The sequence below is a fragment of the Pan troglodytes genome, chromosome 11, assembly GCF_028858775.2.
Source record: "Pan troglodytes isolate AG18354 chromosome 11, NHGRI_mPanTro3-v2.0_pri, whole genome shotgun sequence".
In the NCBI taxonomy this organism is placed as follows: Eukaryota; Metazoa; Chordata; class Mammalia; order Primates; family Hominidae; genus Pan; species Pan troglodytes.
The window spans coordinates 4,791,919-4,804,903 of record NC_072409.2 but is presented as its reverse complement, the minus strand read 5'-3'; the positions used below and the strand labels follow the sequence as shown (position 1 = coordinate 4,804,903).

The following is a 12,985-nucleotide window of genomic DNA, read 5'->3' as shown; positions in this document are numbered from 1 at the left end:
GTTCAAAACACCAGAGGAAAACTTGAGCATATGAAGTAGAGACATAGAAGATAGGAAAAAGAACCAACCGAACTTCTAGAGATGAAAACATGACAATGCCTAAGATGAAAAATACAGTGGATGGAATTAACCTCAGACTAGATATTACAGAAGAAAACATTAGTGAATTTGCAGAGAGCAATAGAAAGGATCCAAAGTGAAACAGAGAGAAAAACATCAATAAACGAAAAAAACCAACAGAACTCAGTGAGGTGTGGAGAAGTTCAAGGGGTCTAATATACGTATAACTGGAACCTCCAAAGAAGTTGGGGCTGGTGCAAAAAACAATTAGAATAAATAAATATTGGCTGAAAAATTTCCAAATTGGATGATATTATAAACCCACAGATCCAAAAAGCTCAACAAACCACAAACACAAGAAACAAGAAGAAAACAACACCAGGGAACATTATAATCAAATTGCTTAAAACCAGCAACGAAGGGAAAAATCTAAACACAGAGCCAAGGGCTGCATGACCTACAAGGGCCCAAAGGTAAGAATGACAGCAGACTCCTTGCTGGAGACAATGAGAGCCAGGAGACAATGGAGTGGTGTCTTTCGAGTGCTAAAAAAAGAAGGCCGTTAACCTGGAACGTGCAACCCAGAAAAAGAAAAAAAAAACCTTCCAAAATGAAGGGGAGATGAAGAGCAGCATTTACACTGTCTCCTCTTCTAGACTTGTCCAGGGGACAGGGCTCAAAGCTCAGCTCCTTCTCAGACACACAGGTCTGGACCTACCACTGTGGATTCTGATTTTCTCACTGGGTTTGGGTCCCAACCTGAGCCATGGTGACAACAACTAAGTGGCCAGTCTGGGGCTCCCTGCTCAGCCTTCAATCTCACAAAACCCAGCTTCGAGGCCTCCCTGGGAGCCAGGCGGTGGGAGGTATTTTGCTCCTGGGGGACTGGGTGGAGTTGGGCTTGTCTTGTTAGAGGCAGGGTTGAGGAGACAGCAGCTCCTCAGGGGCTCTCCCCCTGGGGACCCCAGTCCCTTGGGCCCAGGCCCTTCTGAGCGAGCATGGGGTGGAACAAGGCACAGGGTGGGGTGTGAGGCATGTTCTGCACACCAACCCTGAACCGTATGCATCCTTACCCATCAACACAGGAGTGTGAAACAGAAGTGCATTTGAAAAAAAAAAAACAACAAACCAAAAAATATATAATGTCTATTTTAGCTGTTCACAAGGTTACAGGCGGTTTCCATGGCTACAGCTGTGTGCTGCGTGTGCTGGGGTGAGGAGGTGGGGCTCTTCTTAACCCAACAGTTGGGGCACTTAGACAATTTCGGCCCAGGAGCCAGGCACCCGCTGCTGGTGGGAGAGAGATAGGGAGGGAGGGAGGGAGGGAGGGAGAGAGGGACTGCTTTCCCAGGACTGTGATGTCAGTGGTGAATTAGAATAACGCACTCGTGCTCCTCGGCACACTGTAGTTTTGGCTGAGTTTTTGGGTCTATATCTCCCCAGAGAGAGCAGCCTGAGAGTTAGAGACAGGAGTCCTCATCTTATTTCACAGGTGGGGCACTGGGGACAGGGACCTGAGGCACCAGCAAACAGGTGGCAAATGAACACCTGGGCTGCTGGTTCATGTGCCTGTCCCCCAGGGCTCCTTTCAGTGGTCCCTCTCAGGCTGCTCAGAACAAAGGTGGCCTGAGATCCCTGCCCTCATCAGGGAGAGCCCAGGGCAGATGGAGGGGAAGGATGCCAGCCTGCCCCTGCTGGATGCAGGCAGCACCCCCTCCCCCAGGGGCCCTCCCCCCTTCCCTGTGAGTGGCCCTTGCACCCCTGCCCTGGGGCACCTTCCACCTGGCCTGAGCGCCACACTTTCAGCTTTGTCTCCCACCCTCCTCCTGTCCTGCCTCTGGGCTCCAGCCATTCTCGCCTTTAAATGCCTCACCCGCACAGAGTTCGCCTCTGCCTCCTGGCCTTTGCACACACTGCTCCATCGACTCGGAACTGCCATCCACTCCTTGCATGGTCAGGTCAGGCTGCTGCTTAGCTCTCAGCTCAGACGTGACTTCAGGGAAGCTTTGCTGCTCGCCCAGGCCTCCTCTGGGCTCCCCTTCCCAGCACATGGTGCTGCATTGTGCCACAAAGGGAACCTGGGTCCCGGGACCCCACTGCAAGCCCGACAGCAGCTGAAGCCTGTGTCTGTGTGTTTGCATCTGTGTGTGTCTGTGTATCTGTGTCTGTGGGTATCTGTGTCTATGTGTGTCAATGTGTAAGGGGTGTATGTGTGCATGCATATGTGTCTGTGTGCATGTGTTGAGTGTGTGCATGTGTGTTTCTGTGTATGCATGTATGTGTCCGTGTGCATGTGTGAATGTGTGTGCGTGTATCTGCATGCATGTATGTGTATGAGTGTGCATGTGTGTTAGTTGTGTCTGTGTATATGTGTGCATGTGTGTCAGTGTGCATGTGTGGTCTGTATGCATGTACAAGTGTGTTTTTGTGCGTGTGTGTGCATGTGATCTGTGTGTGTGTATACGTGCATGAATGTGTCTGTGTACGAGTGTGTGTGCATGTGTGTGCTAGTATGTCTGTGCATGCGTATGCATGTGCAAGTGTGGGTGTGGTCTGTGTGCATGTGTGTGGTCTATGTGCATATGTGTGTGCGTGTGTGCATGTGTGTGTGTCAGTGTGCATATGCGAATGTGTGTGTGGCCTGTGTGCATTTGTGTGCATGTGTGTGGTCTGTGTGGATGTGCATGAGTTTGTGTGTGCGTGTGTGTGTGTGGATGTGCGTGAGTTTGTGCATGTGTGTCTGTGTGGATGTGCATGAGTTTGTGTGTGCATGTGTGTGTGTCTTGTGCATGTGTGCCTCTGCATGTGTGTGGTCTATGTGTATGTGTGTGTGTGTGTGTGAATGTATGTGTGCATGAGTGTGAGTCTGTGTGCATGTGTATGTGGGAATGTGGTCTGTGTGAGTGTGTGTGTGGGGGGGGAATGTGGTCTGTGTGCATATGTGTGTGTCTGTGTGCATGTGTGTGAGTGTGGTCTGTGTGAGAGTGTGTGTGTGTGTAGTGCTGAGAGTGGATGAAGAGCAGCATGCAGGTGCAAAGGTAGAGTCCAGCAGCCTGGCCCATCCCAAAGAGACTGGCTGGCCCACACGGCAGCCGGGGCATGGGCGTGTGCCACAGTACCCCTGTTTCCCTGTGGTGCCACCCACTCTCAGTTCAGTGGAGCCCAGGTCACCTGGCACTTACGAGGGAAGCCCCAGATGGCCCCTGCAGCTGGGCCTCTAGATTCCTGCAGTTCATTTAAAGCTGGGCCCAGCTTGTTCCCTGGAGCTTTCGATGGGGTCTGCAGTGGGATGGGGTGGGAGCAGGGGTAAAACCAGAGGGTAAAAGGATGGGTGGAAGCTCGAGACTCGTGGGGCTTGAGGAGAGGTTGGTCTAAGCTCCTGGAGTCGCAGGCTCCCAGAATCTTAAAGCCACATTTTAGAGTCTTAGAAAATCAGAACATGCAACCAGTGGCTGCTCAGAATCTGAGACTCCTTTCCTCTTCGATTCGGAAGGGACTTTGGAAGATAACTAGTGTAATCGCATGCTCAGTGAACAATCACAGACGCTCCCTAACCCCCTTTCCCCTCGCAAATAACAATTCATCCAAGGCCATTAACTCAACTCTCCCTTGGTAGGGGGTAGGGGGGCGCTTCATTGCCTCGAGTTCCTGGCTGAACTCCAGACATTTTGCTCTTCCCTGACATCACCCCAAGTTCTCTCCCAAGTACCAGCCATGAGGACCCCTGGGAGGGCCCTACCCGCCTGCAAGCTCTCTGGGAGCAGGGCCTCAGAGGGCAGCAGAGCCTGTGAGCTGACAACCCTTCTTCCATCCCTCACTCTATTCACTCCTCCTGGAGCCCTGACCACCCACTGCCCCATACTAGGCACAGGGGTTACAAAGACCCACTGGGCCCCCTTCCTGAGCCTCTGAGCTCTCTGGGCAGGGCGCGCCTTTGGAGCCGACTCAGTGATTCTATTATAACTTGTGCAGGTAACTCTGCTGCCCTGAGCAGTCTTTGACCAAGGCTTCAGCAAAGACCCTGCCTGGAGCAATTTTTTAACATTAATTTTCCTTTTTAAATAAATTGGGCTCAGCCGTTTTTAAACGAGTGGAGGTGTGCTGTTGAAAGGGTCTGTCTTGCAGGTGAGAGGATTTTTTAGAAACTGGTCATGCTGTCAATACAAATAGCAGCATTAACCACAGGGGCCTGGCCAGGCGAGACCCACTCTCTCTGGAGTTCCCTTCCGATTACTGAAACCCCCATAACTGGAGAATTTCGGGTGCCACATGGGTCAGACGCAGCTACCCCCCGGACTGCTCCTACACGCTGGCTTGCTTCCCATTTCTGGAACACTGCAAGTCCCTTCTTCCCTGAGGATGTTTTGCTGGTTTTGAATGTTTTGAGTGAAGACCCTGATGGGAAACCAGACGCCATCTCTGTCCCTAATCATGGGGTGTCTTGGTCTGGGGGAGCCACAGCCACACAAAACAACCAGCCATCTGACCACCATGGCGTCAGGGCGTGTCTCAGAAGGGCTGACTAAAGCTGGGACCTGGCACTGGCCAGGAGGTCCTTCAGGCAGCGAGGGGGGTAAGTGGGAGGAGCCTCAGGGAGGAAGGGACTCTGAGGGTTCGAGAAACAGGCAGTAGCCAGCACACAGGAGTGCTGCAGGGAGGACCAGCAGGGAAGCTGGGGGCTGGCAGGGTCTGTCCTGGGTGGGGCTCCACGGGCCGCACCAGGGCTGGGTTCTATCCTCAGCTGGGAATGGTTTTAAGCAGGGTTTGAACCCTGCCACACACACACACACACACGCACACACACACACACACACACACGGAGCTTTAGCATTGCCGCAGGGGCCACTTGGCAGGCCCTGCCTCCAGCCATGCTCAAGACCCGCCATATAACAACAAGTTCCATCTGCCACACTTCTAGCTGGGTCTGGAATCTCCGGTGGATGACGATGGATGAGTCCCCATCACCCTGCAAGTGGGAAAGAGCCAGGCCCATGTTCATAGACCAGGAAACTAGGGCACAGAGAGGTTTAGTAATATGCCTACGCTTACCAGCTGGAAGAGTTCGAATCCGGGTGGGGTTGAGCTGTGGGGTCCCACGCTTGCGACTGTTCAGAGCATCTGGCTGGTTCTGTGGACGTGCCCTCCCTGCTCCTCCCTCCCCCTGCTTCCCTCCGCCAATGCTAACCCCTCCTCTTCTGGCACCTGGGCAATGATGAGCGCTCCCAGGAAGAGAAGGGCCAGCAGCGAACAGGACGGCTCAGCCCAGGGGTGACAAAAAAGACCACACGAGTGATTGTTTAAGACTGTGTTGGAAAACAATTTTTTTTTTTGAAATAGAGATCTGTTCAGTAATTAGAGGGAACTCTCATGTGGGAAGTTCCATGAAGGTAAAATTAAAGTTGACTACATTTTTAATTTTGTAAATGGGTTCACACCAAGGCAGGAGGCTTCTGCATAATGAGTCTTTAACCAAACAAACTCTAAACACAAGTAAATACCAGAAGCTCACAGTCGACAATGTTGCAGAGAAGCTGGTATTTTTCTAGTAAAATATTGGACGCTTTTTTCTGCCTTCCTTTGAACCAGAATCGAATCATTATATCCCAGAATCAGCCCTCTTAAAGCAGTGGCTAGTTTTGAACCGTTGAGAAGGGAGACCTGAGATAGGATTCTGGCCCTAAATGTGGGCCCTCCTTTCAGCTGAGTCTGCTGGGCTCCAGGGCGGAGGGGGGGCCAGCCCAAGAGGTTGGCCCAGGGAGAAAGGGCACCTGGGGTGGGCAGGTGCTCGCCTTCGGATTGGGAAAATGAACATCTTTATGTTGCCTTAGGAAAGTTCCCTAATGAATCAAGTGAGACTGCAATTGCCAACGCCAACTGGAGGACTTGAAAACAGGATGTAAACATGACATTTCAAACACAAAGGTGAGGCCCTTGACAAATGCTACAGAGAAACCACTGATGCTCCCAGACGCCTCCTCCCCTGCTGCTGTGGGTCCAGTGCATCCCCAGCGCATCCCACCGCAGCCGGCCTTTTCCTCCAGGGCCTCAGATCACTCTTGGCAAAATAATCAGAGCTAACGCTAGGGGGATGTGTTGGTAGGAACCGCAGAGGGTCTGCACGGCTGGTGAACCAAGTGGAGACCAGGGGGTGAGACGTGGCCTACAGCACGTGGGAAAAGCAACCCCAGCCACAATCCAGCTTGGAAAGCTAAAAGCCAATGAGAAGACAGGGAAGTGGTCCAGCCTGTTCTCTCCCACCCGCAAAGGGAGTAGAGGAAATTCAGGGGCATCTTTAGCGGGGCCACTGCTCATTAGCCAAAGTTGACAGACTAGTCCTCCTGCCTCCTGGTGATGATAGGAGCCCGCATGTCTGTGCCACACCAGCTCCTTCCTGCTCCATGCTAATCCTTCAGGGCTTAGCTCAAGCACCACCTCCAGGAAGCCTTCCCTGCCTGCTCCAGCCCAGGGTGTACATTCCTTTGAATCTGGGGCACCTGCTACCTTGCACCCATCTTCTAATCCATGGACAGCTGCTTTTGCATTGCTATTTCTTTTCTTTTCTTTTTTTGGGGGAGGGGGCAGAGTCTCACTCTGTCACCCAGGCTGGAGTGCAGTGGTGTGATCTTGGTAACCTCCACCTTCCAGGTTCAAGCAATTCTCATGCCTCAGCCTCCCGAGTAGCTGGGATTACAGGCGCATGCCACCACGCCCGGCTCTCTTTTTTGTATTTTTATTAGAGATGGGGTTTCACCATGTTGGCCAGGCTGGTCTCAAACTCCTGACCTCAAGTAATCCGCCTGCCTTAGCCTCCCAAAGTGCTGGGATTATAGGCATGGGCCACTGCACCTGGCCTATTTATTTCTATTCACACTGCACATCCCTCATCCAACTATGAAATCCTTCCCTGGAGTGATTACTTGAGTGAACAAGTATATAAAATGAACACACACAAAAAATAAAACCTGTGGATGGCCTACATGACTGTTTACTGATATGGGTCCAGGTAAATCAATGACAGACTAGGGTGTCGACATGCAGACACAACCAAGACCTGTTAAGTCAAAAGGACAGGGAACAACACACACAGACTGGTCTCTCGGTGGTGCCCAGTGTGGCTGACACACACGTCACTGACACAGCCGAGCACTGGAGGGCAGGCCACACCCAGGAAACCAGGGGCTTTTACTTTGTAAAAAACCAGCCAACCAACCAACCAACAAAAGCTGAATAGGTTGGTTTTTCTCTTACTGCAAGCATGTATTTCTTTTATTCAAACACCCTTTAATATATGAAGTTAAATATATAAGGAGCATGAAGGAGACAGTCACCCTTGCTTTATGCAAATAGAACCTCTTTTCTGCCGTGGTGGGCGGTGAGTCTCAAACTCCACGGAACACAGGAATCACCTGGGGGCCGGTTACAACAGGTCTGGGGGCCTGGGAACCTGCATTTCTCACGGGTTCCTAGGGATGCTGCTGCTGCTGCTGCTGGTCCCCGAACCCCATCTGGAGTAGCACGATTTCAGATTGATGTCTATAAGGTAGTGCAGCCAGATACAGCAAATGCAAATTAGGATGATTTCAAAAGAGAGAGGACGGTTCTCCAGAGACCCGGGACCTGCCAGCAGGCCCAGCTCCCAGACAGGGCCAGCCTGTTGCACACAGAAACCGTGGACCTCCTTGTGAGGAACGGAGATGGAGGTGGCGATGATCCTGCCTGTGTGTGAACACTGAGGTCAGGAGCCAAGGCTGCCCCACGATGTGGGGTTTGCCTGCTTGCCAGGTGCAGTCCGAGGCCTGTGGGCCCCGAGGCCACCTTACGGCAAAGCCAGGAAGTGAGCACGGGTCGGGGCTGCGTGGGGTGGAGCTGGCCTGGAAGAGGTTTTCGCTAGGGCTCTTCTCCCAGTCTGCTGGCTGGGAGGTAAGCTGGCACATCAGAGGCGGATGTAATGATTGCCATTTTATGAATGAAGAACCTGGGGCCCAGAGAGGCTGAGTAACCTCACGAGGGACGCATAGCTTGGATGGAAACACGGCTCCGCTGAGCTACAGAAGCTGTGCTCTTGTCCACTCAGCCACACTGCCACCCTCAGTAGCCAGGGAATGTAGTGGACGAGGTGGCAGCCCTGGGAGCCTGGTTTGTTTTGGGGTCTCTGTCCCAGTCCCTGCCCAGCCTCCACCGGAGCTCCCTAGCTGGTGCAGCCTTCTTCCACCTCTGCCACCTGGGAAAACTGAGCTCAAGGGCAGAGGTGACTAGCTCGGTCCGGCAGGGACCCACTCCCACAGGCACGGCTCCCCGAGGGCTGAGAGCGCCCAGAGCACAGGCGGTAACATCCAGCCCAGTGGGATGATGGCTCTGACACTGAGCTGCTGCTGAAACGACAGTCCTCCCCCAGGGCCCCGGGGCCGCAACCTTACTGCCTACATGCAGCCCATCCCGAGCGTCCGGCGCTGCCTGGGCCTGACTTAAGGGAGTGGTATAGGAGTGACATTCGGGCAGTCTCAGGCCGTCTCCCATCACCCCAACACAAACATCTAGCCCTCAACATGCTTGTCACTTGCCCTCTTCTTACCACCCTGGTCCAGGCCTCCATCATTTCCCTTCCTCCCCAGCTTCCTGCCTGCAGGGCCCCCTCTCCAAGTCATTCCCCATGGTGCAGCCAGAGAGGGTCCCTAAAGGGCAGAGCTGACCATGTCCCTCCGGGCTCCCAGAGCCTGGTTCCTGTGGACTGTGGTGGAAAGCCCAACCACTGAGCAGGGCTTACAAGCCTGGCGGAATCGGACCCCACCTGACTCTCCAGCCTCCTCCTTCACTGATGAGGCCCCAGGGAAGGAGGAGGCACAGTCCCCATTTTCCAGCCCAAGACCTTCAGGCCCAGGGTTCCACAGCCAGAAAGCAGCAAAGCCGGGCTTTCAACTCTACCTCCACCAGCCCACTTCACCCCAGGGGCAACAGGATTCCTTCCCCTCTCTAGCAACCCCCAGCAAGCGGGGATTGGGCCAAGGCCTGCGGGAGGATTCAGCAACGGAGGGAGGGAGCTGGCAAACACTGAGGCCTCGGAACTCATCAAATCCCCTCTGGAGCAAATCCAGAAAGACTGAGACACTGCAAGAAGTACCAGTGCCAAGTGTGGCAGCAGCTGGCAGAGAAGCCCCCCAGCCCCACCCTGGCCTCTGTAGGGTGGTCCCCAGGACCACATGCTCTTGGCGTCCAAAAGCCTTTTGGCCAGGCTCACGGTTGCTCCGGTGTCCCATGTGCCAGCAGGGAAGGCAGGAGCACCCTCATTTTTGCAGATGGAGATGCGGAATGATGCACCTGTGGTCTGGCCTGGAATCCACTCTCTCTGCCACACAAATTGCCATTTTACTGACACACAGATCAGGACTTGCTACTCTGAAGAGGGAAGTGGCGGTAGGGCCAGGAGCGGAGTGGAGGACAGAACAAGGGCTCGGCTGCTGCTCTGCCTCCCCTCCTGCCCCGAGAGTTTTGAGTCAGAGGTAATTGACTGAGATGTAATACATCTCTCCCCTCCCGAGTGCTGTAATTATTCCTCGCTGGAGCCCGCTGCCATGAGGCTGCAGAGGCAGGCCCACGTGGCAGGAGCCAGAGGTCTCACTGCAGGAGTGGGTCTCCATGCTGTGAAGCCTCACCCAGAACCAGCACCAGAAAAGTCAGGAATATAGAGCCAGCCCCTAAATATACAAAACGGGGGTGATCATGTGAGTAGGGAGTAGGGTTGGCACGGATTGGGGGCTTGGACTCAGGTCAGTCTGAAGATTTCAAAACTGCTCTGCGCTCCCTCAATACCATGGCAAAAAGGGAGGAACTGCACTCCTCCCAGCTTCCCTACTCCATCCGGGGCTTGGATGAACAGAGCTGCAGTGGCTCAGAGGGGGGACATGAAATGATCCACCCCACAATTTTGTACATGGGAGACTGAGGTCTAGAGAGGAAAGTGACTTGCCCAAGGTCACCCAAAAAGGTGGACAGAACTCAAGTCCCGACTTCTCCATCTGTGCCCACCTTTCCCCAGGCGCCCTTTCTCATGTTTGCTGATGGTACTGGCATGACAGACGTGTGTTGGGGACTCCAGCCTCAAGGGTAGGAGGAGCTCTGTGGGGCTCCTTGCCCTACCTGCTGGAGAGGTGAGGGTGGAGAAGCTGCAACACCTCTGTGTGCCAGGATTCTGAGTGGTGTCAGCACGTCCTGAAAGTCCAGCAATGCACCCTGGAGCTCCCACTCCCTCCCCATGCAAGTGGGGCACTGAGGCTGGGAGAGCCTGTGCATCCTTCCCAGACCCCCAGATCCTTCGGGAGCCATTTCCAAGCTTTCCGGCTGAGTCCAGACAAGCCGGCCCCATTGGAAACTCAGCTGATAGGGAAACCAAAACCCAGCTGGATCCAGGATACAAAGACTGCCCTGTGGGTCTTTTTCATAGCATCGTGCAGATGCTCAACAAACTGCCAGCAAGTGCAAGACCGAATGAACAAAATCCCACATTTCCTGGGCCCCCGAGCCTTAGGGTGAGATTTTTTCACAAGCCGCCAGCACCTAAGCTGTTTAGGAAGCTTGCAGTCAGTGCACCAAGAGTTAAAACCAGCCCTTGCCCAGCCCAGGAAGTGCTGGTTCTCACCTGCTCAGGTGGGTAGAGCCCTGGTCACCTCCACTTCACTCTCAATTCTATAAGAGGGAGAAGGTGGGAAGATGGGCAAAGGTGCTTTCCCAGCAACCCTGAACTTTTTGGGGGTTGGTAATTACTGCTCTCCCCAGAAGCCCTGAAGAGCCTGAGTTGGCAGGGGCTGAGGGAAATGCAAGGGAGAAGGCTGGCAGGGTGGCCCACTGGCTCTCCTGAGCTCCTGCTTCCTGGGGAAGGTGCTAGGACGAATGCTGGGGCTCAGACCTCAAGGATACTCCCCTTACCCTGCAGAAGGTTCCATGAACTTGACCCTTGAGTTTCTTGTCTCAGAGCCATCGGGGTTGCTACGGGACACACACTGGCAGGACCACTTGTGCCCAGGCAGTCCGTGGCTGCGGGAGGACAGGACACGAGTGGGGTGAGACAGTGGAGCCCTGAGGACCCATGTTGAATATCTCTTGGGTTTTTGGTGTGTAGAGTCTTTTCTTTTCTGGCTGAGGAAACCCAGTGTCAATTAGGCACCCCCCCCACCTGTCAATGAAGCAGAGATTCCTAACAGACAAAGGTGTGAGGTGGTGGTGACAGAGGCCGGCGTGTTTGAGGCCATCTCCACCACTTCCCCACTCTGTGATCTTGGGCAAGAGACCAAACCTCTCGGAGACTCAGTTTCTGCATCTGTGAAATGGGGCCAATGCCCCTTTCTCGTGGGTGTTGGGTGAATGAGATGGGATGAAAATGCAGCACCGACTCTGGAAGAAGGCAAAGCTCAGCAAATGAAAAAGTCTTAGCTCCTGGCAGGGAGAGAAGGCGGCCAGGTTTCCAGAGGGCTCTTCTGGGAAACTTTCCTTCCCCATTGCCCCCTGCCCCCAGGCCACTGTTACGAGGGAAATGAAGCCCCCCTTCCTAAAGTGGGTCCCCCACCTCTCCCTTAGGCCCTCGTGCCCACCTGGGTCTCAGTCTCCTCCTCGGGGATGCGCTTTGAGGGTGGAAGCCAGGGGATGGGTGACGCCAGCTGGGTCAGGGGACCTGGTGCGAGGCAGCCGGGGCAGGCTGCAGTGGGCACTCTGGACGAGTGGGCACCTAGCTGGAGCTTTCCAGCCTGCGTCTTCTGCCCCACACCCCGTGACCCGCGGCCCGCTCGGCCCTTACCTTGAAGCATGGGAACCGCGCTGCCCCAGCCGCGAGGACTTGGGCGCACGTGACGGGGCGGGCGGGCGTCCGACCCGGGCAGGGCGCTGCTAGCGGCGGCCGCTCATGCCAGGCCACGGCGGTGGCGCCTGGTGTGGCTGGGCGGGCGAGGCGGGCGCTGAGAAGCCCGGGAGGCCCCCGGGGAGGCGACTGCGTGCCCAGGCGGGCACCCCTGCCAGCTCCGCGCTGCGGCCGCGACTCCGGACGCCCCGGCTGGCTCCCTGCGAGCTGCACGCGCGGCTCCAGCCTGGTCCCGAGCGCAGGGCGCGCGCTGGCGGGGAGGGCGCGCGCCCGAGCCTGGCGGGGAGCGCGCGTCACCGGCCCGCGCGCGCAGTCGTCGGGGGATGCCGGGAGCGGCCTGGGGAGCTGTCCCTGGTGCTGACGGCTCGTCCGCTCTCGCCCGGGACGCGCGACCTCCTGGAGGCCTGGGGGTGCCCCCACCCTGGCCGGCGCCCTGCGGTGCTCCCTCTGCTCTCCGCCTGTTCTCGGGGCTTTCCGGCTTCCACAACGTTGGGTTCTGGAGTCAGGCCGAAGCTGCTGCTTATCCGCAGTGGGGCAAGTCCCTTACCCTGGTTGAGCGGCTGGTTCTTATCTTTAAAATGGGGAGTTAACACCAGCACCTTTAGGGTTGGTCTGAGAATGAAATCCGATGATGTTTCGAGGCCCGGCCCACCATAAGTGCTTAATAAATGCTCGCCTTTGTTACTATTTATTTCCCTTCTCTGAGTTAGCAACCCCGGAGCAACTGAGAGGAGGAGCAGGGCTTACTCTGCTCCCGGTGAGTGGCTGTTTGGGGCATGGCGGCTGCCTTTGGATCTCTCCCACATCCATGGGGAAGGGGAGCAGATCCCTTCTCCCTGACCCCAAAGCACAGAGCTGACCAACGGCTAGACGTTAAAGCAAGGCGGATTTGGGCTGGATACGAGGAAGACCTTTCTGACCTAAGGCTCCTACTCCTGAGAGGAGTGCCCCAGGAGGCATTCCCCTGTTTCTGCAGGTCCTCGAGCTGAGCCTGCGGTCGCAGGGACCCTGAACGGAGAGAAATCTGGTGTTAAGAATGTTAGGAAGGCTTTTGTGTTAGAACATGTACAGCACTCAGAG

General features: G+C 55.1%; 1 protein-coding gene across 2 annotated transcripts in view; it reads right to left on the bottom strand.

Moving 5' to 3' along the window:
• The window catches only part of FAM163B (family with sequence similarity 163 member B), a 34,502-nt gene extending 22,345 nt beyond the window's left edge, over window positions 1-12,157 (bottom strand). The window contains exon 1 of one of the 2 annotated variants that reach the window (XM_001154647.8): window positions 11,846-12,157. The gene's annotated coding sequence lies outside the window, so the exon portion shown is untranslated. Of the gene's footprint in view, window positions 1-10,980; window positions 11,053-11,845 lie in introns of those variants that run through there. The other variant, XM_016962019.4, reaches the window with a different exon arrangement.
• Window positions 12,158-12,985: the final 828 nt, after the last annotated feature.